At 44.7% G+C, this 25,164-nt stretch overlaps 1 protein-coding gene and 1 long non-coding RNA gene across 4 annotated transcripts in view; one reads left to right on the top strand and one right to left on the bottom strand.

Annotated features, from left to right (window-relative positions):
* Positions 1-17,178: 17,178 nt before the first annotated feature.
* Positions 17,179-25,164, top strand: part of LOC144943258 (equilibrative nucleoside transporter 1-like) — a 59,608-nt gene continuing 51,622 nt past the window's right edge. For 2 of the 3 annotated variants that reach the window (XM_078870589.1, XM_078870591.1), the window contains exon 1: positions 17,190-17,281. The gene's annotated coding sequence lies outside the window, so the exon portion shown is untranslated. Of the gene's footprint in view, positions 17,282-22,784; positions 22,831-25,164 lie in introns of all 3 variants that reach the window. The other variant, XM_078870590.1, reaches the window with a different exon arrangement.
* Positions 17,975-25,164, bottom strand: part of LOC144943261 (uncharacterized) — a 33,479-nt gene continuing 26,289 nt past the window's right edge. The window contains exons 2-3 of the long non-coding RNA XR_013639470.1: positions 19,299-19,368; positions 17,975-18,046 (exon numbers count right to left, since the gene is read on the bottom strand). This is a non-coding gene — a long non-coding RNA (uncharacterized LOC144943261). The remainder of the gene's footprint in view (positions 18,047-19,298; positions 19,369-25,164) is intronic.

Raw genomic sequence — 25,164 nt, 5'->3', positions numbered from 1 at the left:
TTTTGGTTTCCTTTTCTCTCTCTCTCTCTTGTGTATATATGTTGCTCGTGTAATTTATTATCGTTCGCCGGTAATTTATTGACAATCTGTTGTTGTGAGGCACGTGTTTTGTCTTTGTATGGTCACAGCCGGGACGGCTGTATGTTACACGGGGGGGGGGGGTTGGGGGGTGATGTAGTGACATATGACGTCACTACCATGTTGGGTCTGTATGTGTGACATCGCTGCCTGTTCGGTATGGAGGCTGTTGATGGGTGCCACGGGGGTTGTGTCAGGCCATGGCACTCAGAGTGACCCCGGCTGGACACGTGACTGGATCCAAGAGGGGGCCAGGGGCCCTGGGGGACCCTGGGGGTCACGTGGTCAGGCAGGGGTGCCTTCTCGAGGGTTCGAGAAGGGGGGCGTGGCCAGGGCGGGGCCGGCCACGCCAGAGAGGCTTATAAGCGGGCTCAGCGCGCGGAGCTGGGTTGTTGGTGCCTGGGATGAAGCTGTCTCACAAAGACTCTGAAGAAGCCTCCAGCCGTCGTGGCCAAGCAGAAGCCCTCCTGGCTTCGCCACGCCAAGTAGTGTTCGAGTGTCAGCAAGTGTAGGCTGGTGGTCACCACCCTAAGTGTAGTTGTGTTGCAGTTGTGTTAATAAATAGTGTTGCCTCCACACGAGTGTGTGCGCCTTAATTGGACCATTACACAGGTAATCACTCTTACCCCCCCCCCACCATTAAGACCCCACAATTTGATAGGTTATTTATAATTACCAGAGAAATGCACTGTCTTTTTTATTCATGTAGAGTTCTATTTAAACATATTTTGTTTAGGACTGCCCACTCGGTTTGGAGTGTTCTAGATCTCCCACTAGTCACAATAGATCCGTGACATGGCCTGAGCTTAAGCATTTGGTGACAGATCGTTTAACAACAGGGACAATTTGATTATTCCTGCTAACTATCTGGTGGCTGCGGTAGAAGTCAGGCCCTCAACTCCATGAAAACTTGCCTAATGAGGGAAGCATTGTTGGGCCTGAACTATAATCGCTACCCCCAATTTCTATTTCATTCTCGTTACGATGTAAATGCAATGTTACGTTAATAGCACAACAGGTCAAAGACTCTCCCTACGCGTATGAGCAATGGTGCGGCACTTAGTGGTGGAAATTCCACAATCCCATGGCAGGAGTCAGACAAGCATAAGACATCCACCGTTGATTTACAGCAAATTTGTGATATATTGATTTTAGTGACAACAGAAATAGGAGATGAGTAATAGGAGTTGTGTGGAAGAGAGGAGAGTGAGGGGAGGTGAAAGGAGAGAGGTAGGAGAGTGCGTGGAGTGGAGTAACGTGAGATGGTAGGGGAGTTTGGGTGAAATGAGAGGGGGGACGTAGGAGAGTGCATGGAGGGGAATGAATTGAGGTGAGACGAGAGAGGAGAGGCAGAAAAGTGCATGGAGGGGAGTAGAGTGAGATGAGAGAGGTAGGAGAGTGCGTGGAGGGTAAGTAACGTTACACTCATGCCATATGCTGTACACGTGCTTACACTTCAGAGCGGATGGGGCACGGATATGAGCGAATAAACAATGGACAATGCTGCCGCCAACAAACTGGGATTTGTGAAGGGAGGAGAGGGAAGGCAATTGTCGAGAAACCGGTACTGCAGGTGTGATTGCCGAGCTGTGTAAACACACCATTTGGTCCCGCCATCACCGTGAATGACATGGGAACACCACGGTGACTAGGATATGTTAACTACCTCGCCTGGTATACAGGAGGTCGTGGGTTCAATCCTGACCCTGACGCCTGCTGTATATTTTGTGTTTGCGTGTCTCTCACTCTCTCCGTGGTCGCGTGCATTTTTCTCCGGGTCCTCCAATTTTTCCCTCCACATTTCGAATCAACACTCGTTTAGAGTATTTGGCTGATATTAATTTCCACGTGATACGCCACTTCGATGAGCGATCATTTGTGGCCTGGTCACTTCTGAACAAGAGCTACATAGCTCAGTGGGCCTTACCTGGTAAAAAAAAAGTTTAGTTTAGACATACCGTGTGCCATTCCATTTGTGTGCCTGTGTGTTTGTAGGACGAACCAGCCGCAAATGAGTACCTGGTACAGTGTGTAAAAATATCAACACTGGGGAGACAAAGGCGGCCGGGCATGGTTTTGGCCACCCACCCCCTCCTCATGTGCCTTCATAGGTGCTCGCTAATAGCACTTGCCACAAGTCTGTTAAAGGCAAAGTGGATGACCCTGAAAAACCCGGCGACCTAACATCAGTGGCAGGTGGTATCTGATCCTGTTATTGGCCTCCTCTAAGTCTACTTAGGCGTTATGAGTGCGCGTTTAGCGGTGTGCGACGAACTTTTTGCAGATTGGAGAGGGCAGCTGTTCGGGAAGGTGATGCTGTGGTCCTCAAGAGGATCTTGGACATTGTAAAATATGGGTTATAGGTCGACAGTACGTCGAGGCCCTTTTATCGAGGCCGTGCTTCTTAGGAAGGGGCAAGAGGCCGTGGTCAGACTGAAATAAAAAAAAACATGAAGATTGGATGGATGAATTAGTGATGTTAGCAAACAGCACTGATATCTCGTTGGAGCAGCGTTCGAGGATGGGGTTAGGAATAAGATCAAGAGGAGAGGTTTTTGTTTGGTGAGAGAAAATCACCTGTTCGACTTCAACTGGAGTGACCGGTAGAAAAGAGCTGATAATCACGATTAAAAGGTGTTCAATCTTTAACCATCAAACCGTAATTTTGCTTTCCAAAGTATTTCACGTAAAGTTTACACAGTTAATAAAACAAACATTGGAATCCAGTGTGATGACTTTAGGTGGGGGAATGATAGACAAACAACAGTTGTTTTTATCATATCGATATTGCTACCCGGAGTTTAACGAGGCCAGGGTGAGGCGTCAGGTCGCAGCGGCCAGAACAGGATTCATGTTGTTCAGAGTTCTCAACGATGCACGGATGTGCATCATTGTGACATCTGGTGAGACGTGAGGTCACGATGCTCTGCATTTTGGCAGAAGAAGAAAAAACATCAAGGCATCCGCCTGTGTCCTTTGACTTTTAGCCGACATCAGCGCACACATTATGCTGTGGATGCAGCCAGGAGTGTGGTTGAGACGAGGCAGGAAGGAGGGCAGCCTATCCCCTTTGGCTTCAGCGTCCGAGTCAATTCCACATCCTTCCTTCACGGCATTCTGGCGCAACAGTTTCCCAGCGGCCGTTCTGTGACGAATGTGTTGCTAATAATAGCGCTCCACTCGTCGGGCTGCCAGGTATTTATCCCAAAGGGTAAGCTGTTGAATTTTCTTGGCTATCTGCGTTCCTGTGTGTGTATGTACACAGTGCCGGATTCTCCTAATAGCGAAAGTAGCTACATATGCTACGGGCCCCAAACTTTCAAGGGCCTCGCGCTAAATGCTTTCAAGCTCTCAATTCCGGTTCAGTGATTTTTCACTTGCTCTATTACTAAAATACTATACTGCCTTCAACTTTTATGAACGACTGGGTGTTTAAGGTTAGCGATATGTCGTATTATCTGTCTGTATAGCAAATGAAAAAAATACAATTATTTTACTATGCAATAAAAAAATTTGTGTTTTAATATTTATGTGTTTTTTTTATTTAGGGACCCTTTTACAACAGATGCTACTGGCCCCGCACTCGCTTAATCCGGCACTGTATGTACATGACCTTGTGCTACGGTAGCGCAACATTCATTAGCGCCCTGTGTTATGAAACCGGCGACCCGAGTTCGATTCCTGCTCGCAGCCAATATATCGGTCACGAATATCTGAACCAGTCCTGGGCCTTCCAATATATATCGACTCAGCCTCAAATGAGTACCGAGTACATTGTGTAAACATTAGCCTTGGGAATCAAAGGCGTGATGCTGGCCACCCACTACCCATTATATGCCTTTGCTGGCCTAAATAGTGCTCACTAACAGCATTTGTCCCCACTATCAACTATGCCACGGCTGCACATTTTTGATATCTGGCCAGAGACAACATCAGTAGCAGATTACATTTGACCTGGTCCTGGGCCTCCCTGAGGTTGACTCAGGCCTTAATTTACTACCCGGTGCAATGAGTAAACATCAGAAATGGGGAGACCAAAACTTATTGATGAAAAATGCACCATGGTTGTGGTTTCTTTTTGCGGCTTGGCATAACAAAAACATGTTTAAACACGTACAACCTCGGTCACTTCACGTGTTGACTACAGAGACTACACGCGGTGATTTAGACTCATGTCGTGGTGTGAATTTTGAGAAAATGAAACAGACTTAAAAAAAAATATTCCCATGGACAGTTTCCCAGCAGCGGAAGAGTGACTTCCCAGATTGCCTGCGCGCACATAGTCTATGATAACACCTGTTTCAGTTTAATCTCCGACAAACAAACCAAATGTTTTTTTTATATACAAGTTTGGGAAGATGTGGTGAGGCGATGAAACTCACTGCACACACGAACATCAACAAATAATGTTTACATGATCAAGAAACCGTCACCGAGTATTAATAGTTTTTTGGAGCATTCTATTTTAAATGTTTGGCAATGTGTGAGTCCGTCCGCATCAGGGAGATAACCAGAGATCCGTAGAGAGTACATTCATTTGAGATTATGTCAGCTGACATCTTTGCCCTGCAGGTTGATGTCTCACGTAATCGACGCCTCCAGCAATGTGTGAGCTACAGGCAATGATATTCAATTCAAGCAGTGGCTCTAAAATTAAACCCACGATCTCAAAGATGGCGGTTCAGTATCCTGGTACATGTAATAGCCACTTTAACCACTTATCCACCTATATTCTTAGTTATAGATAGCAGTGTCGAAACATTCGCCTTGCTGTTTACGCGCGCTTATGTAACGCGATTTTGAAAGAGTGCCTTAGATTAATTGACACTAATTCGCGATACCATGGCGCGTTGGCTATGGTGTTACGGAACGCGCCGCGAGCTAATCGTTAGTCGGGCAGCAAAGTTCAGCTGCGATGCTGCCTGAGGTGCAAGCAGTACGACAACCACAAGCGCGGAAAGCAGCATTAGCTGCCGCTCCAATCTCGCGCGACATTTTACAGATCTTGTCCCCGTGAACGTTGTCTTGCGCACACATTTGCCTACAACAATGTCCGATAAGCATCTTACTACGTGTTACAATTTTTTTTACTTTTTTATTTAAATAGGCTGTTACTATCTTTAATACATGTATAGTAGTATTGTAGATATAATAAGTACCTACTGTAACCAGTGAAATATGTAGACGTTTAGAATGAGGTTCGATAGCATGCTCTCCATCACCCCCAAGCATTTTCTTTGTTTCCTATGGAAAATTTAAGTTAAATTACGCGATTTTTGAGTTACGCGCTTGTTTTCAAGAACACGAAACGAGAGGTAGCCATATTGTAAACGTTTAACGTACAAAAATGACAAGTGTTTCCCTGCCCTAACAGAACGGGGGCAATGCTCATCTATCTCTGTTGGTGGCCCTAAGGCAACGAATGATTTACCACAGAGTGTTTTTTTCATCTAAATCACAGAGATATAAAGGCAAAGGTGTATCCTCAATCATGATTGGAAACTCACATCATTCAGATTGTGAGTTGAGCACTCTAACCCCTGTGCCGCTCGGCTGTATTGTATAGACTTTGCAGTTTACAAACTCTATGGAATACTTTTAGCAAATCACAAGCCAGCTCAGCCCGGTTCCTCAACAATGGATTGCCACAAGGTTCAATACTTGTGCCAACGCCTTTCAATGTCTGCACCTGTGACATGCCGCCAACCGGGTCATACAAATATGTATATGCAAATGACCTTGCCTTGCAAGCAGCCACTATCAACGACATCGAATCCACTCTTAACCTAGACCTCAACACCACGGGTAGAATATTTCCGGACATGGAGGCTCAAGCCAAATTCCCCACAAAACGACAATCACCACATTTCATCTTGATAATAGCAGCGCCGAGCACACTCTGAAAGTGACCTTCGACGGCAACATCGTGCGACACGACCCCACTCCAACCTATCTCGGCGTGAAGTTGTACCGTACGCTAACCTTCCACGACCACCTGAAAAAGGTAGCCGCCAAGACCAAAACAACCTGATCCAGAAACTGGGAAGCACAAGCTGGGGGAGCATCCGCACCCTCAGTGATACGGACATCAACAATGGCCTTTGTGTACTCTGCAGCAGAGTAATGTGTACCAGTATGGACAAGAAGTAGTCACATTCGCCTTGTTGATGTCCAACTGAACAATGAAATGCTGTGTATCACTGTAACCCTAAAGTCGACCCCAATATCCTGACTGCCCGTACTATCACAAATCTCTCCCCCAACCATCCGCCGCAATGCTGCAACCCTTCGGGAAGTCCTGCAAATCAAGTAAAGCAGTCGCCTTCGAATTCATCAGGACCTCAATAACGTCCGTCGTCATAATTGGTTGAAGTCACGCCGCAAGCCCTTTTGGATCCATGCGATTAACCTTCAACAATGTGAGTTCAACCCTGATTAAGCCTGGAGAGCTGAATGGAGTTCAAAGAAACTCACAAACAAACACCTTGTGAAAGACCCAACGCAGAAGATCCCTGGGTTTGAACTTCCACGAAGCTCATTGTCCACCCTAAATCACATCTGAACAAACCGTGCCAAATGCGATACCTGATGCACAAATGTAAAATTACAAACTCTGCAATGTGCGACTGTGGTCATCCAGAACAGACCGTCAAACATATAACGACACAATGCCCAATCCACAAATACGAATGAGACATCACAGCGATACACTGTGCTACTCCTGACTCGGTTGTCTGGCTTCACCACCTGAATGTGAAATTGTCGTTGTTGCTCTGCATCTACATCAGCATCCATACAAAAGAAGAAGCATATCACATCAGCATTGCTTGCTGATGGAAAATCGACCACCGCATTTTGTTGAACAAGTCACGCCATGCTGACGTGACTCTGTGAAGTAAAAACAAGTCCAAGGTTTTCCCTTACAGCAAGGTGAAATGGATACCTTGGTTCATAAAATCACGTTGCTCGTTCGGGTATATGTCACCGCATTTTTTTATGGTGGGGGAGGGGGGTGGGAGGGAAGCAACTCTCTTACTTGCTTCATATCTATTCATTTATTCGATCGCTGTAATGGTTAACTTTGCTGTCGTAGCAAATGGACATTTTCAAGTTGTCCAGCAATAGGGAGCTGCTAATCTAAATATGGCAGCGGGTGCCTTTTGGAGGTAAGTCACGGAGCGCACGGCCGTTTGGAATGAGCAAACATTCAAACCCGTGACTCTCACACAGGTTGCTACGAAACAATTGCATCGTTACCTACAAAGGATTGCAAATGTGTCATCCCTGGCTTGTTTTGTGAGTGCCCCTTACATTAGAACCCTCACCCGCCATGATGAGTGTGCCGAGCAGCATCGAGTTGTTATTGCAAGCAGTGTGCCAGCCCGCCATGGTCAGTGATGGGAACAAAAGTCTGAATAGCGCCCACTGCAATGTTTGCTCGGACTTAACAAAACCGGGTCACCTGAGACGAGGTTACTACTTGCTGGTGCCTGACACTATTGTCCTCTATTGTGGTTCGTATTGTTTTGTGCACAACAGCAAACGTGAAAAATCAGGTTCTCGCATTTCTATAAAGTTAAAACATTTCCAAACTGTGGTTATTTAAGGAAACAACGTTTTTTGAAGCTGTCAAAACAGGTGGCACGTCATCGATTTGCAGAATACACACATTTACAATAAAAGTTAATTTATTTATGCCCTTTTATTCAGAAAAGTTTTGCCAAGTTTACAATGGCTTTGCCATTCACTTCACTTTACTTACTTTTTAAACTATGTAATGACTGAATTGTATAACAGATCATCTTCGACGTCCTTTACACCTTTAATTCTCCAATGCAAGTTTGGGAATACAATTTCTTATGACGCTGTTCATAACTTTCGCGAATGTGTGTCTCTTGTTTAACACGTAGGCTTTCGCGACCAATATTATTCATAATAAACGTTTTTCGGTTAGATCGCGGTGGGCTAAAGCAGTGAACTATTTGTCTTTTGTCAACGTGACACTTTTTTGCTGATTGGCCGTGTCGGGTGGTGGAGGGTTACGACACATTTATAAATAACGCGATCTAACCCAAAAACGTTCATTGTGTGTCTCTTGGCCTGACTCGCCTTCTGTTACTTTCGTCACACAATCTCAGTGGAGCGGTTGCATCCTTGCACATTATGTTCATCATTTATTTTTGTTTTTGTGAGGTCTTGGTATGTGTGAGCTTGCAAGGTTGAATCCATTTTCACTCATATAAGCGCATTTTTATTTACAAAGGTTAGGCATAATAATATGAATTCATACTTCAGAATATGATTTATGTGGTGAGTGGTAAACAAGCCGTTCTTTCTTGCTCAGGAGGTTGGTTGGGCTCCTAGTTCTCTTTTATCCATTGCCAACGATAGTTTTTATTCATTTAAATAGTGCAATAATTAACCCGTAAAAACAAAGTTTTTCACTATAAATCCTTTATATGCGTGGCATCGGTTTTATTTTATTATTCATTTCTGTTTTTCTTGAGTAAGAGTTTCATTTTTATCACATTGGTATTTTAAATGAAATATGCATTTTTTTTTTCCCTAAAAAGTGGAAAATTTTGGAAAAAAATTTTCACGAAAATAAATTGTCACGCACAACGAGTCTGTGTGCAAAATGTCAGCTCGATTGGATCACGGGAAGTGGGTTAAAAAACGACCGAAACATTTGCACGGTCGTAAGCGCGCAAGCAAGCAAGCAAGTGAACTTAATATAAAGGATTTAATAAAAGAGGCTCATATGGATCCGTAATTATAAAAGTTATATTTTCACCAATGTTGACGAGAATGATTAATGTGTTGTTCCATGATTGAGGTATTTTATTTATTTGTGAATTTTCAGTAAATATATCAACTAATTTTGTTCCAACAACTGGTTCAATTTTGATGACGTTCACAGGTAATACCATCTGGTCCAGGAGATTCCCATATTTTCACGATACAAAGGATAATGTCCACACTCCTTCAAGTGTGACATCTGGAACTTCCTCTACCACTGAGAAATTGTTTTATTCTTGCGGTGCATGATTCTTTGCTATACAAAATCTGCATAATATTCCTCCATGAATTTGAAGATTCCATCTTTATGTTGTGTTATGTTCAATCTGCCTCCCTAAGGTTGGTTGGCCTCCAAATGTAATTTTATTCCATTCCCAATGATCTTTGTAAATAAAATTTCAATTAGGAGAATGATGGTTAGTAATTTGCAAAATGATAATGCCATTTTGCAAATTACCAACCATCAAGCTCCATTTTTGCTGCTTTCATCCTCCCATTGTTATGTCTGCAATAATCGTGAGTTGTGTTCTCTTGTGGAATGACACAGGTAACCGATGGAGAGCTAAAGTAAATGGATTCGTGTTAATACCGATAATATAATCGTTACAAGCCACTTCGTTGAGCTAACATTTGAGGCCAGGTCACTTCTGAAACAGAGCCATATAGCTCAGTGGGGCCTTACCTGGTAAAATAAAATAAAATTGGTTTTAGTTTTAATAGTTATTGAGGATCGACATCGCTGAAGTTGATATCGATGGCAGTGATGCTGTGGGTAAGGTACACCTTCTTGCAGCACAGGGAAGGAGATTTGAGGACACGATGCAGCTGCAAGCAGGGGGGAGCCAAATATAGTCGTAAGTCGTAATTCAACACACTGGTTGTTCAGTCTTGCACAACGTGTGGACACGCTGACCAGCACTGGTGACAAGGACAGAGCCACCCCACCACCCCCGGGATTGCCTCAGGCTGCGTGAGCAGAAGCTTTCTGTAGCAGTCCGGATTGTGGATCAGAGCAGAGCGTGTCACAGGAAATCTCCAGACCCCCCCCCCTCCAAACTGCTCTGCTGAGTAACAAGTAGCCGGTTGTTGGGGCTGGTTAGTGTAGTTGGTTGATCGGGGTAGTTGGTGAGGCTAGTTAGTGGGGCTAGTGAGTGGGGCTGGTTAGTGTGGTTAGTTGATCGGGGTGGTTGGTGAGGCTGATTGGCGGAACTGATTGGTGGAGCTGGTTATTGGAGTTAGTTGTTGGGGCTGGTTAGTGGGGTTAGTTGATTAAGCTGGTTGGTGGGGCTAGTTGATCAGACTGGTTCGTAGGGCTGGTTAGTCTCCCCTTGTTGAAGTCACGCTCCCTCTTGCAGCTTTCCCCCTTGCTCCCGAACACGTTGTTAGCAATCTAATTTATTTTAGCCACCGTTATCTTATCCGTCCTCCTAGTTTTCTACTCACAAAGTATGTTCATGTTCTTATTATACCCTTGGATTATCCTCACATCTACCATGGATCGCGTGTCACGGGGTACATATCCACCAGCTTGAGCTGTACACGGCTGCCACGACAACCATGTGGAAATGCTTGCTTTGCTCTCAACAACTTCCTCCACTGCCTCAGCACTATACCTTCTCCACTGCTTTATCGCCGTACCTCTGAGTAGTTACTCCGCGTTTCAGTCGATCCCATACGGTGCACGACTTCGATCGAAAGCACCCTTAGAAGCTACCTGGATAACGTGAATTTCAGGAACATTATGGTTGCCGCTGGCTCTCTGCCTCCCCCACACCCCGAGTTCCGGCTCTCCTCTGGCCCCCCTTCCGGCCCTTCCATTATTCTTGGGCCCCGATGGTATGGCCCTCTCCTCAGCGTGTGACCCACTGACTCATATACAGTACTGAACTCATGAATGGACAAATTTAGTAAGAATAATGTAACATTTTATATTGAATCTTTTCCATGAGAAAGAGAAGTGCTCTTTTGTGAGGCAATGGATACCTCGCCAAATGAATTGGACCTCCTCCTCAGCTTGGCCATGAAACTATCCGCTTTTGGAGATAAGGTGTGTGTATTTGGCCTCGTGTTCCATGCCTTGCATTCTTGACGAAGGCCACAGTGATGTTGACGAATGTGTTGAGTCTTTTGTTGTTGTTGTTGCTCTTGTGCACCACTGCTAGCACAGCATCACGAGGGACCGTGTCTAATTTTGTTGTTATACCCCTTTTGAAGAGGCCGAGATGCATTCGTGTGGTTGAGGAACAGTGTGGTGTGGCAATAGAGAGCATAGATTTGGGGCTTGCGACATGTTTATGGCCTTGGTGATTTAACCAGCGTTGATGACGAGCGCACGCTGATGGACAAGCCTGACAATGATCGCAAGATGCTTTGGCAAGGGATTTCAGAAGATGATGAAATTGAGAAACGCAGATGCTTGATATATGACGAACGCACTCGCATTCTTGGATTGATCACAAAGATAATAATCGGTTGATGGAATCCAAATGTATTGTGCAAGTATTGAGCATGTTCCCAAATTCCGTTGGTGTTGAAGCCTTTGTGAAGTATTTGAATAACACTTGGACTTGACTTGGCCATTAACCATGCCCTTGACACACAGCACATGGCATACATGGCAAAGAAACTGGAGCTAAGTATTACTGATAAGTCAGTAATACCAGCCCCACCAACCAGCTCCACTATTACTGATAAGAGTATACATTTGTACCAATTGAGTGGTAAATTGGTATTTTATTGATATTTTCCGGAGGAAATATATATATTTTTACAGGCCCTATTTATAAATGTTGATATTTTGGGAGCGTCCCCTCTTGGAAAGTTTCCATATTTGCCTCAAAATTGAGGTGACATGACTCAAGTGGTGACAGTGTGTTTATTTATATGATGTTAAAATCCATCTCACTTGTGGGTAGTGGACAGGAGGGTATGAAGAGGGATGGAGTGGCTGAGGCCGAGCCTACATAGCCTCATGGCTCACGGAGTATGTCCTCGGACACCACATCTGGGTGCTTACCTTTGATCAGAACTGGGTCATTCCTGGGCACCCAAGGTACGTCCTACTAGACATCTCGCCTGGATGTAGTGCAGTAGTGCTCAACAATTTTTGGTATAGCAGCTCTCCAATTAAGAACACTGATCCCATACCGACCACGTTTTTCCCCAGACCCACTCACGGCACTTAACATAATTTTACTGTGCATGAGTTGCTAACACTTAGCAATCAAACCGAGCAGGACATTATCTCTGGCTGCTACTCCATCATTAGTCTCGACCTTTGGTCATCATCCCTTCTATTCCCAATCAGGGCCATCCTTGGTGTCCACTATCCCTTTTTTATTTTGTTCATGTTTTTATTGTATTTCAACAAGACCACGATACAGAGCATAAACCGCGACGTATGAGGAGGGGCAAAGAAACTCGGTGGTGTAAAAAATCCTAAATCAATGCTCCTGCGCAATCAACAAAAAGGAGGAGTGGGGGGGGGAAGTTGGGCTCACTGTCCCACCCAGGTGGGGAGAGCGGTAACGTGTACTTTACTTGTATATAGGGAAGGGGTGATAAGACAGGAAGAACTTAAGTGAATGGGGTATAGGGAACGGGAGAAGGAGTGTAGGTGGGGGAGAAGAGGGGGACGCACTTAACAAACTAGGATAGGATAAAAGCAACTTACACGAGCTTAGTGAATGTATAACTTGTGAAAGTCCTCTAGGGCATTAATTAGCTCCTGTCCATCCCTGAAGGAGGGGCTAAAAAAAACTCCTAGCATCCGTCCCGGCCCCACTGTGTTTGTACCTCACACTAGGGCTCCTCTGCAGGAATGGGGACCATCTGTCCTCAAATTTCCGTTCCTTGTCTCTAAGCCTGTGGTTTAAGTGTTCTGTACCCGCAAGGGCAAGAAGGGAACCGTGCCACTCTTTCCATGAAAAGGGGTTCATGGTCATTTCATTGTACCAAAATGGCCTTCTGAGCCGTAATGCTAAAAGTTTGCAGTCGAGCGCGCTGGTCAGTTTGACGCAGCGTAATTGGTCATCGTAGGTGCCATGTCGGTGCGTGCGTACAAATTCACACGGATGGGCTGTGCTGAGGGATAAGTGGGTTGACCAGTTCTTTTGGTGTACATGTGTTTCTGTTGGTTCCCCTCGTTCCATACGTTTTACCCTTCCCACCCTCTCGGTGTGTGTACATATGTTCTCGCGGTAATTATTATCGGTCGCCGGTTATGTATTTATGTTGTTGTTGGAGGCACACTGTATTTTTCTGTATTGTCACAGCCGGGACGGCTGGTTTTTTTTTGCGGGGGAGGGTGATGTAGTGATTGTAGCATCACTACTGTGTATACATGCAGACGTGTGACGTCACTATGCTGGAAGCGTCACTACCACGTGGGTCTACACTCATACATGACGTCATCCCGGCTGGAGGCGGGAATGACGTCAGGGTCGGTTCGGGACTCGGGAGGCCACGGGGGTGCTGTGAGGCCGTGGCACTCTCTGTGATCCCGGCTGGACACGTGACCAGATCCCAGTGGGGGCCGGGGGGCCCACGGGGCACCTCGGGGGCACGTGGACAGCAGGGGGGGGGGGCTTCGAGAGGGTTCTCGAAGGGAGGCGTGGCCGGGGTGGGGCCCGGGCACCTCCTCACAAGGTTCGAGGCTGCCCGTGACAAGGATGAAGATGCATTTTGAAGACGCCAAGAAGAGTCAAGCCTCCAGTCAGCGGACCTGCCAGTAGCACACCTGGCTGAGTCACGCTAGAGTAGCTGAGAGTTAGAGAAGTGTGTGTTAGCTTGAGTAGGTCGGTGGTCACCACCCTATGTGTAATGTACAGTGTTATAATACTTACTGTTCTAATAAATGAGTGTTGCCTCCCAAGAAGTGTGTGCGCCTAAATTGAACCCACTACACATACATATACATTGGATGAGCATCAATAGTTGTGACCTTGGGCCAGATTGAGGGACCCACCAGATGTAGGTCCATTTATGCTGGGAGATGTCTTGCCCCAGAAGCCTATTCCAGAGCTTCCTAGTAACGGATCTTCCAGTGCCCCTGGTGGTAGAAGGTGAGGGAAGATCTCGGGGTTTGCTGGGTGCTTTTCGTGATGGTATTCCTAATTTGCAGATATCTAAAGAAATGTGTTTGGGGGATACTGTATCTTACCTGCAGCTGGTCAAAGGGCAAGAAATGTCCCTCTTTAAGTCAGGTCACTTACAGTTTCCAGCCTGCTTCTCTCCAGCTAAACTACCTTATCTCTTTGCCCCCCATTTTCAATGAGAGGTTGCCCCAAAGTGGGATACCTTCTACGAATGGCCACTGGGAGGAGAGGATGCGTCTACCTCTGCATATTCCCGGCGTCGAGGAAACTGTCCGCATCGGTGACCTGAGGCCCCGAGGCCTATCTTTAGCTGAGGAAAGGGAAAAGCCAGTTAGGGGACCACAGGCTCATAGACTCCTCCTCTCACCATTTGACAACACCTCCGTCTATAGCAGTGGTTCTTAACCTAGGGTGCACGCACCTCCTGGGGGTGCGAGACATGCCATATTTGTTTCGAAGGTAAATCATCGAAAACACAAATTAAGGATGGGCAGGAAAGTACAACTACTTTCTTTCATCAAACCTATGTATTTATTAACAATATACATGTTTTAATGATTGAAAACCAAAGGGGTGCAGACTGCATTGAAGGTTAAGAACCGCTGCTTTATAAGGTTAAACCAATGTTCTGGAAGGTAACTCCCTTATGGATATTTGAATATGCCCGGGAGAGCCAACTCTCTATCCATGCGGGTTTATAGTTCCAGATGAAGGATGAGAATTGGGAATGAAGTACTTTAAAAAAAGGCTTTGGGATCCGAGAGAGAAACATTCGTAAATAATATAATAGTTCATGGAGGACCATCATCTTTATCAGATGGTCTATTTTGGAGGGATAGGAGAGTCTTTTTGCCCACGCAACTAGTAAGGTAGTGGTCTCTTGGAGCAAGAGAGGAAAGTTCGTCTGAAACTTGATATGGGTTCGACACCATTTAAAGGTTAGCAATCCCTCCGGGGGTTTGGGAGATACGGGGGATAGGGGCATCAATTCCGAATTGGCCACATTTAACTTATATCCTAATGCTCCCCCGTATTCCCACACAAGGATCAATATAGCAGATATCGAGGTTGTCGGGTCCATACATGTGATGATAACATCGTTGGCATACAAGTCAATTTTCTTTTGAACCGTTCCACACCTTACCCCTGAGATTTGTTGACCACTCCGGACACATTTGGCAAATGGCTCCATGGCCAGAGTGAGCAGCAACGGGGAAAGAGGGCAACCTTGCCTCGTGCCCCTACTAAACGCAACGTTTGGAGATGCTAGGCCATTCGAGGCAAAAGGTTTCACGCAAAGGAGTCTACATTGTCAATAAATGATGGGGGGGATGCCAAATTTCTCCATCACCCAGAATAGGGTACCACCGGTGGCAAGATTGTAACTACCTCGCCTGGTATACAGTAAGTTGTGGTTCAAGCTCGACCCTGGCGCCTGTATGTTTAGAGCTTGTAGGTTCTCCCCGTGGTCATGTAGATTTTTCTCTAGGTCCTCCAGTTGTTCCCTCCACATTTATAAACATGCGTTTAGAGTAGTTGGCTGCTCGAAATGTTCAGGTGATAAGCCACTTCATTGAGTTATTATTCGTGGCCAGTTCGTTTCTTTAAAAAAAAAACAGCTATATAGCTCAGCGGGCCTTACCTGGTAAAATACAAATTTTAGCTTTTAGTTTAGTTTAGGAATACCCATTCCACCCTGTCGAACACTTTTTCCTCATCTAGAGTAAGTGCATAGGCAGCCAAGCTGTCATTCGTAACTAACTCCACTGCCGGGTCCCTGTTTTTAACTAATCCTGTCTGTGCTTCTCCAATAATTGTCGGGAGAAACGTATCCAACCTACTTGCAAGTATCTTGGCCAGGAGTTTGCGATCTGCCTTTAAAGGGGAGATAGTTACCTATGCTTTTGCTAGGGGTACCCGGTTTATGTAAAACTGATCATCCTGGCTTTGTTTATAGAGAACCGGTCACTACCCCATCTTTAACGAAAATACCAAGCAATTATTGGAAAGTAGATGTTAATGTTTGGGAGCCACCTACGTGCCAGGTATTGCCTGGTAGAAATTAAATCGGCCACTTAGTTCCTGAGTCCCTCTCATAGCCTCAGAATTGCCGCCTTATTCCTATTAAAAACTATTTTTTTTTCAAAACCTTGCTTGTTAAAAATTATTTCCCCAATACTGTTTCACGTTTCTGGAGTACCCTTGCTGCTCATCTACAGCTTGGTTCTCAGCCTTCACTCCTCCTGTTTATGGCCCTATTAGACCAAAATGCAGGGCTTACTTGTACCTGTACCTAACTTTTTTTTTACGTAACCTCTTTGCTCATTATATTTGCATCGTGTTTTCTTAAATTTGCGTGTGTTTAATTTATGACCGTTAAATAGTTTGCTGCTGCGCTCACGTAGGAGCACGGATCTCCCTTGTAGCCAGGAAACTGGGACCATCCGTGGAATGAATCAAGTAAACTCAAGAGCCAACCATTCTACTAGGTTAAACATTAATTTTGTAGCACTGGCTGCACAACTACCCGTGTTTGGGACGTGTTTGGGACCTCCCTCCGCTAACCTCTAATTTCGGCTCAATCTTGATCAAATGTGAGACGCAGTGTAGTGAGGGACTGAACAATGTAGCCTTCATGAGTCGTTTATTAGCTATTTCACAGACTGCCAGCTCCATATCAACCTCTGAGATTCGCCAAGCGCAGTGGTTCTCAGAGAGCGTCCCCGGAGCGCCAGCGGTCTGCGACGGTCTTCCAGGTGGTCCGCGGGGATGTGATGCACATTGATCTGGAAATAATGGCAATGTTTATTAAACCTTTTGTTTCGGACGCGTATTCATATTTAATCGAATTTTAAATGTCGGTTTACTCTCTAACACACCTGTGTGCTGAAATATTAACTATTTGGCACGTTGTTTCCGTGACAAACCTCACTAATTGGCTGTCAGTTGTGGCGGGTTTAACGACACATTTATGTTTACGAGATCTAACCCCAAAAAAAACGTTTGTAGATGTTATTTATTTCGCCTGGTATACAGGAGGTCGTGGGTTCGATCCCGAAATATAATAATTATTTTATTTCTATTATATTTATTTTTATCTTTACCTACGTGACTTTACCGAAAAAAACGTGGATTTAAGTTCAACTTGGGGGGAAAACCGCTCGATCCTCTGGGGGGCGGAGGAGGAGGGGGGTGGGAAGTGGGATGGGACCTCATCATAGCACGGCCGGATGACGGGCAGCGCGCGAGAGTTTGCCGGTGTTGTCGGTGGGAACGAGGCGCGCGTGTGCTCAGCTCTCGCCTATTCGGTGAGTTGCGGCGCGTTGGGTGTTCTACAACGCAGCTTGTTTTTTAGATTAATTTGAGTAATTCACGCCGGTGGTGGTGGTGTTGGTTTGCTGGTGGTTATGATGAAGATGGTGCGCCGTGTTAGGGGTTGGTATGGTCAACTTAAACGTCAGGGGCTCGCACGCTGATATTAAGCGGCATGTTGTGGGGAATAGTGTTACATTAACACCAAAAAAACATCGATTACTTCAACTATAAGAACAATTATTCATGATTGAAGCCTATCCTGGTGCATAGTTTATAGAATAACGCGCGTTGACGTACAGTTCCGTATGATCGGTAACAACGTGCTCGCCACGTGCTTACTGTGCACTGTACCGCAATGTACCAAATATGACTATGTTCTATAATTTAACATCATGTCTAGTTGTCTCGCGGCTGTGTATATTTGTGTGTGTGTGTTGACTGAAACACTCGTGGTAGGACGTATTGCGAAGGGCAGCGTTGTGTAATGTTTATTCGCTGCGGCCTACTCGAAGCACCACGGGTTGCTTGTCAGCGGGCGATCAACGTGTCTGCTCCTGTTTTAAGGTTTTATATTTTATTTAGTACTTTTAAGCGCGTTTCTGAGGAAAAGTAGCATTGTTATCGCGACGTATTTAATTTATGTTAGCGCCAAAGTTGTATATTGGCCTGCACCCAAGGCCGCGTTGACCAGAGTGGTGAAGTATGGTCGGAGTAGGGGTAGGGAGGCCTTCATCCAGCAGTGGCTTGACACAGATGCTCTGAAAATATATAAATATAGCAATTAACATCTAATCCCATTCGGAATATAACTCGTGTAGAGTACTGAACTATAGAGTTCGCTACTGCAGTATGTACGTATACTGTAGTACGTTATACTGTAGTGTTGTGATATTAACATGTATTAACATGTATTACTGGTTTTAAAGTACCAACTTAATGGAAGTTACATCGATTATTTAAGTACCGTACATAGAGCCATAATGACATGCCATACGTTAGTGAAAGTAAATCAATTTAGTAACTGCGTTCGATTGTAAACACGAGCCAATTATGGCTATGATTATCACAAACACGAGTGTTGTTGTTATATTTTAATGTTTTATTTAAATGTTTTACTATAAAAAAAAATGTTGGGGCCTTCGTTCCGTGTTGCCCCAAGCAGTTTTTGCCGCCAAAGTGCGGTTTTGGGTTTCCGCTTATTTTATAATTAAAAAATTATTACGTGCCCTTGACACCTCAATTGAGTACCATGGCGCGGTGTTTAAAGATCATCGCCACTGGGGAGACAAAGGCGGCCGGGCGTGGGGTTGGCCCCCCACCCCCCCCCCTCGTGTCCCGTGCCGGCCCTTCATAGGTGCTCGCTAACAGCACTTGCCCCAACAGTCTGTTGAGGCTACATGGGGCATCTTTGTCTCTATGCATGTCATTACATGTTTGATGCCTGTCACTTTACACCCATGCAAAGTGCATGTTCCGCCCCAAAGGAGTTTTTTTCCAGGTAATATATTTTAATTACCAAAATAAAAAAATACCACCAGCACTAGGGAGAAACCATCCACGTGCACAGGATAATAATCTTAACGTATAAACAATAAAGGAAAAACCACACCTTATACTGGTAGGAACCACCTGGTTCCACCAGCCCACATGAGATTATTGTGTCCGTCCGTCGTGCATCAAAAAATGGGAGGGGTGGAGCTGGGTGGAGAGGGGAGGGGCTGGGTGGGGAGGGTGGGAGGGGAGGGGCTGGGTGGGGAGGGGCTGGGTGGGGAGGGGCTAGGTGGGGAGGGGCTGGGTGGGGAGGGGTGGGGCTGAGTGGGGAGGGGCTGGTCACCCCCGTGGTGCCCTTATTAAACTCAACGTTTAACCTACTCACGCCGGCTTGTGCCCGCCCTCGCAGTCCGGCATATTTTCGGAATACACCACGCCGCCGTTGACCCTGAGACCATTGACCGAGCAACCCAAAGTTCCTACCAGCTCCTTCCGCAGGAATGTGTTAATGTCACCAACCTCATGTAGACTTTATGAGAGTTTTCAGCACGGCTATGTGAGGCGCGTAGCTTTCACAGTCTTCGTTCCGCTGTTGGCAAGAAAGTTTGGAGAAGTTATCCGTAAATCTGTTGTGGTATCAATACGTGGGATCCCCCCCACAACCCTCCGCGTCGTGTATCCCGCACAAATGCGCGGCATTGCCGTCCCGATTTTCTAAGTCAACGCGACTAATTTCAGCTTGCGTATGAATATAAAGCAGAAAATACATATTTGTGTGAAGCAGCAAAAACTCTCGAACGCCGAGCTCTGACGTCATGCAATTTGCACAGCTGACGCTGTCTGGCATTTCTAAGGGAACTATTTTCAGCTCGCCACGTCATTCTCTTCCGAGTTGCCTAAATCGACCTTACGTATAAGTGGGTTAAGGTTTAATTTCCTTGAGTGAAAAACATCCGATTTAGTTAAATTGATTTGTTTCGGATTTTTTCTTTCTTGCAAGCATCACATTTTTCAGGGTTTTCCAGTGAAATATAAGGGAATATTAAATTGATCCAAGACAAGAATCCAAGTCCCGGGCGAAGCCGGGTAGTAAAGCTAGTTTTATCATAAAATTGTCGATTTTCCATTAAATATGTACTTTAAAAAGGTTTGCTGTATTCTTATGTTATTCTATTACCGTATTTTCCGGCATATAACCCGCGGGGTATACCACTTTTTACAAACAATACAAGACCCTGCGGGGTATATGGAGGTGCGGGCTATCCCAAAAATATTTTGAACGTGTGACATGTCATAACTCGTTTAATTTTTTCATGGTAGGACAATCCACTATGCAGAACTTACCTTTGACTAAAGCACTGCTGAATAAACCACTCACTAAAATTGCACATGTTATCACGTTTTAAATGATTCAAATTGTTTGTACAATTAAACGACTGTTTGAAGTGGGACAATGTTTGAAGTGGGCGCACTTTGTTTACCGGTGACGGGAGAGCTGGGGGGAGAGAGAGGTGAGGGGTTGGGGGCGAGGCAACGGCGTTACCGTAGTGCCGCTATTGTCAGCGCAGTGCGCAATCTACAAGTGCTTAAACTGTACTAATCTACCAGTTATGTGTTACTTATTGGATATTTACTTTTGTTACTTATTTACTGTTTTAAGTTCACTCGTTTCCGGTTAGTTTTTCTTTGTGCACGTTATGATTTTAATGTTAACAATTGATAGTGGAATGTATTACAAACGTAAACTTCGTATTAATATGATGGAATTAAGCTGCGGTAACGATGTCAAAGATATGAATGCATGCGGGGTATATGGAGGTGCGGGCTATCTGAAATTTGTTTTACACAAAACGCTATTTTTGCGGGGTATATGCGTCTGCGGGTTATATGCGTATGTGGGCTATATGCGGGCTATATGCGGGAAAATATGGTACACCTTGTGGCCAATTTTTTTCCTATCGGAATGCATCTCTAATTTTATAATGGAAGTCAATGAGAAATTGGATTCAATACATGTGATTTTGCTTTATAGACAACTTTTCAGGAATGTATCTTTTCCGTATATTGAGGGATGCCCATACTTATGTAAACCGTGCATCGTGGTCATCCATCCAAGCACCTCCAATGAGCACGGTTGGCTACGTACGGTGCTAAAGAGATTCAACATACATAGATGCACTTTCAAGGCTAAAGCCTGCTTGATTTCCAAGATCTGTGTGATAAAGTATGGTCAAATAACCCCTGCAACCCACAACGGCGTGTGGAGGCCCTCATCCAGCAGTGGATTAATAAAGGGTTCTACCAACACGATGTTAGCCATATGAACCTTATGGCGGGACTTCGGGGTCCTGAATAAACGTAAGTCAAAATCGTAATTAATTTATTTTTGGCAACTCCTTCCCACCGCACACATAAACGCTGCGACCCACCTGGCGCGGATCATTCTGTTATCATGTCGTCCAAGCGCAGCAAGGATGAATGCGTAGAAGAAACAAAACTTTGATTAGCGAATCGTGTAGAGCTCGTCTAGAGGAATAGATTGCCGTATCGTTCGCTTTCAACAGACAAAATGACGTCGCAACGCAGTTTATGCGAGAGCCGGGGGCTTATGGGACCCCGGGGTCCCCACCATGAGGTTCATATTATCGTAACCGCCATTACTTTCTTGCTGGGTGGAAGCCAGGAGTGACAGCCACAGATGCTGTGTGCCCATGGGTTCATGCCTGGACAGCTGGTACTTGTTCATAAAGGATCATGTTGTCGTTGCAGAAACCTAAATTCGATTCCTGGCCACAGCTGACATCTGTGGGTGTGATATCTAAACCAGTCCACTGCCCCCACCACCAGCGCTGACCAGCGTGGTAAACTATGGTAACACCACTGTCATGACTGGCATGTTGTAGGGGGAGTCCTTAATCCAGCATTGATTTGACAAAGGGCCGTAATTTATCGGTATTTCATTTAAGTACGAGATGCATGTGCAGGAATACCACAGTTTGGTTTTTTCGGTAAAGTCACGTAGGTAAAAAATAAAAGAAAAGAAATTAAAATTAAAACAACTAAATAAAATCAGGACGTTTCGGAAGCAACACAAGCCTCCGTCTTCAGGTGGAACCGACAAAGCAAAATTGCTGTAGTTTGGCGGTTCCACCTGAAGACGGAGGCTTGTGTTGCTTCCGAAACGTCGTGATTTAATTTAGTTTTCATTTATTTTATTTTTTACCGACGTGACTTTACCGAAAAAAACAAAAAGTATGGATCCTTGCAGTCACGAAAACTTCAAATCTAGAATTAGGCATACCACAGTTTACGCCCGGGATGCGTTCCTGAAAACCAGAACGTAAAATCGAAAGTACTTCAATCAAAGCATTTTGGTGGATCGTATCGTGGTAGAGTACCTTAACAGAGGATGCTCAGTCACCCATTGCGCATTTATACTGTACAACCATGTGAAAAGTAAGTGTATTTTATTGATATATTAAGATACATTACCTTGTCTGTTATACTATATATATTCGTATATCGTTTTAAAAATAGTTTACACTTGTATAAACATAGTTGCCATAAATACGGTATGTGGGGGGGGGGGGGAAATTGCGTATGTGGACACATGAAAGAGACTCCTCTACTCAGGAACGCTCACGCTTGGGCACCATCTGGCACATGAACGTCTCCATGAATTCGTGCGCCAGATTTTTGAGTCTCTCCTTGACTCAAAATATTAAGTCATAATGGTAAAGTTCGTAAATCTCGAGTACGTTATCGCGAGGTACCACAGTACGTAAAACGGAATTGGGTATCATTGAGTTGAGTACATTATGGCGAAATAACGTAAAATGGGAGGGCGGAAATTGGGATATTACGATCCTGCTATGTATATATCCAAATGCTATATATGGTATACTTGTGGGCAGCCCATTGGGGTTCAACAGTCATAAATCAGTAATTGCCAAAATGGATTTCCATACAAATGTGTACATAACCTGATTCATCTTGTCCTCGCAGCCCTGGGGCACGGAGGGAAAATTCCACAGCCCTGCGAATACATATGGTCAGTAACGCTGCCTTTAAAAGGAAAAAATATATATATTAGGTGACATATCAGGCAATGGTCCTTCTTCAAAGCAAAGAGGTTAAAGAAATAGAGGGGCTAATTCATCATTATTTGGTGATACTTGCCTTGGCAGTGGTGCATACCAGAACTAATGGAGCATCAACAAATAATAGCAACCATGGCCTTGGATATCATGGCAAATTATCTCAGCCATGGTTGCCTTAGCGAGTCTTCAAATGAGTCCCGTTATGAGCCTGCAGCACTTTGTGGGAAGTCAATAGTGGTTGACCAATGAATAGACTGGTAATTTCCATGGGAATGTGTAATTTCAACCCACGGGCCTTGATCCTCCAGCCACGAACAGTGCCCTTCACTTGGTTGGACATAGGGAATTGGACCTTTTATCAATACCCCATGGTCTTCTCTCAACACCCCGTGATAGAGAAACCAGAATATAATTAAAAAAATGAATATGAATAACATACTCCCAGCCACAGAGGTTCGTTTCTCAATCCGCTTGTCTTGGGTGGGGGTCACAGCGGCAGAAAATTCCTTAACCAAATTGCCCTCGTGTGCCTCGTAAAGCTGAGCGGGGACCGTGCACAACCAGCGACATCTCACCACCTTTCCAGCGTTGCATTGATCGTGGCAGATCTTGAAGTTGACTCCAGGCAGTTAATGTTGCACCATCTGCCGTGAAAAGGCACCACAGATTAAACCTTTTGTTGCAGCAATGGGACAATGAGTTGTGCGATTGGGTCTTGGGCCATTGTGGCACATGCCCACACCATCTGTTCATTGCGTAGGCCCCAGGCCAATCGGGCACAACATAAAAGGAAAGAGACAATCGGCCAGATGACCCTGACCAGCCAAAAAGGCCTCAGGTCCAGAAAACAGAAGGAACTAGTAGTCTCGGTTACCGTGACATTCATAATGCTGAATGTTTACAATATTCACAGTTTGCTTATTCCTAATGAGAGACATATTTGGGTGGGGGGGGAATGCAAGCTTGTTATTTTTTTGTGATGGCCCCCTCTGTGTGAAAGGGCTTTTCATATGAATTGGATTTATTTCTCATTCCAGAACGGAGAGATTAACAACCAACCACCCACACACCCCCTATTTGCAGCCAAAGCTAGTGTTTGGATTTGGTGAGGCTTGCCTTGAAGTCCAGCGACTGGGAGGGTGGGTTCGTTGTGGACCGTGTACGTAAATTGCAATTGTGTATTTGGAATGTCCACTTGCAGAGACTTGAAAGGTCCTTAGGAGGCAGTACCTCAAATAGCTACGTCATTTGTTTTGCTTATTTTTGTTAGTTTTCTTTAAAAAAAAATATTTCCTCACATGCACAAATATACTCAATTGTATTTGTTAAACATCCCAATTAATTATCATCTTGATGAACAGTTTTTAGACTTGGTGAGGCTGGATAAATAAATGATATTAATATTCTAGTTTTTTTTGGGATACTTCCTTTACCCATTGCTCAGTGCCAGTTTTTGCTGATTTGCTATGAAGAAGGGCAATTGCCTGGATTGTCACCTATTATGTTTTTTCCCTTGATGAAGTTGTGTTATTGACTAATGTGTTTATTTTTTTTCTTCCAATAAGAACTGTACGGGTGGAGCCAAATAATGGTATAAAAACAGCTGATATTTTGGTGTTGCTATGCTAGAGCAACGCCTCTAGCAATGGGAAGGTCTTGACATCAAATTCTGATTTATGGATTCGACTCATCCCATCTTCGATCTGGGCTGGTTAAAATAAGTGCTGTTTTGCGTAAAGTTTTTTTTGGTTCTTTGGAGATGCCTCGCATGGCAATGTCGTATTTACACGACTGACTCAGGACTGCCAAAATAGATGTGCACTGCTCAACATTCAGTTGATCATCCAGAATTATGGATATGTTTTGCATAATTAAATTTCATAAAAATGTATACTTGTGGCTGCACGCTTTCAACTTCAGAATAAATTACTTGATATTTACAGATAATGGTTTAATTGTTACTGAATGTCAGAAGGTCCAATATAGACAACAGGCCTTTCGCTCATCTGAACTGTTTATAAAATATAGCTAGCAAACCCGCACGTCCTTTCGATGTGTTCATTTGTCCCTCCTTCCAGCCAACTATCCAGCGAGCAATTTTTTTTTATAATACGCGTGTCCCCTCGCATAACACGCGACAAGCGTTCCTGAAAAGCAGCGTGTGAATGGCGCTGTATGAAGCCTATTTTCCCATATACATGTTATAACGGGGTGGGGGGGAGTGCGTTACCGAAGAAAAAAGTTTAGTATTTCATTATTTTAGCCCTGGATTTACAAAATACGTA

The sequence above is a fragment of the Lampetra fluviatilis genome, chromosome 30, assembly GCF_964198595.1.
Source record: "Lampetra fluviatilis chromosome 30, kcLamFluv1.1, whole genome shotgun sequence".
Lineage (NCBI taxonomy): Eukaryota > Metazoa > Chordata > Hyperoartia > Petromyzontiformes > Petromyzontidae > Lampetra > Lampetra fluviatilis.
This window is presented reverse-complemented; position numbering and strand designations above follow the sequence as displayed.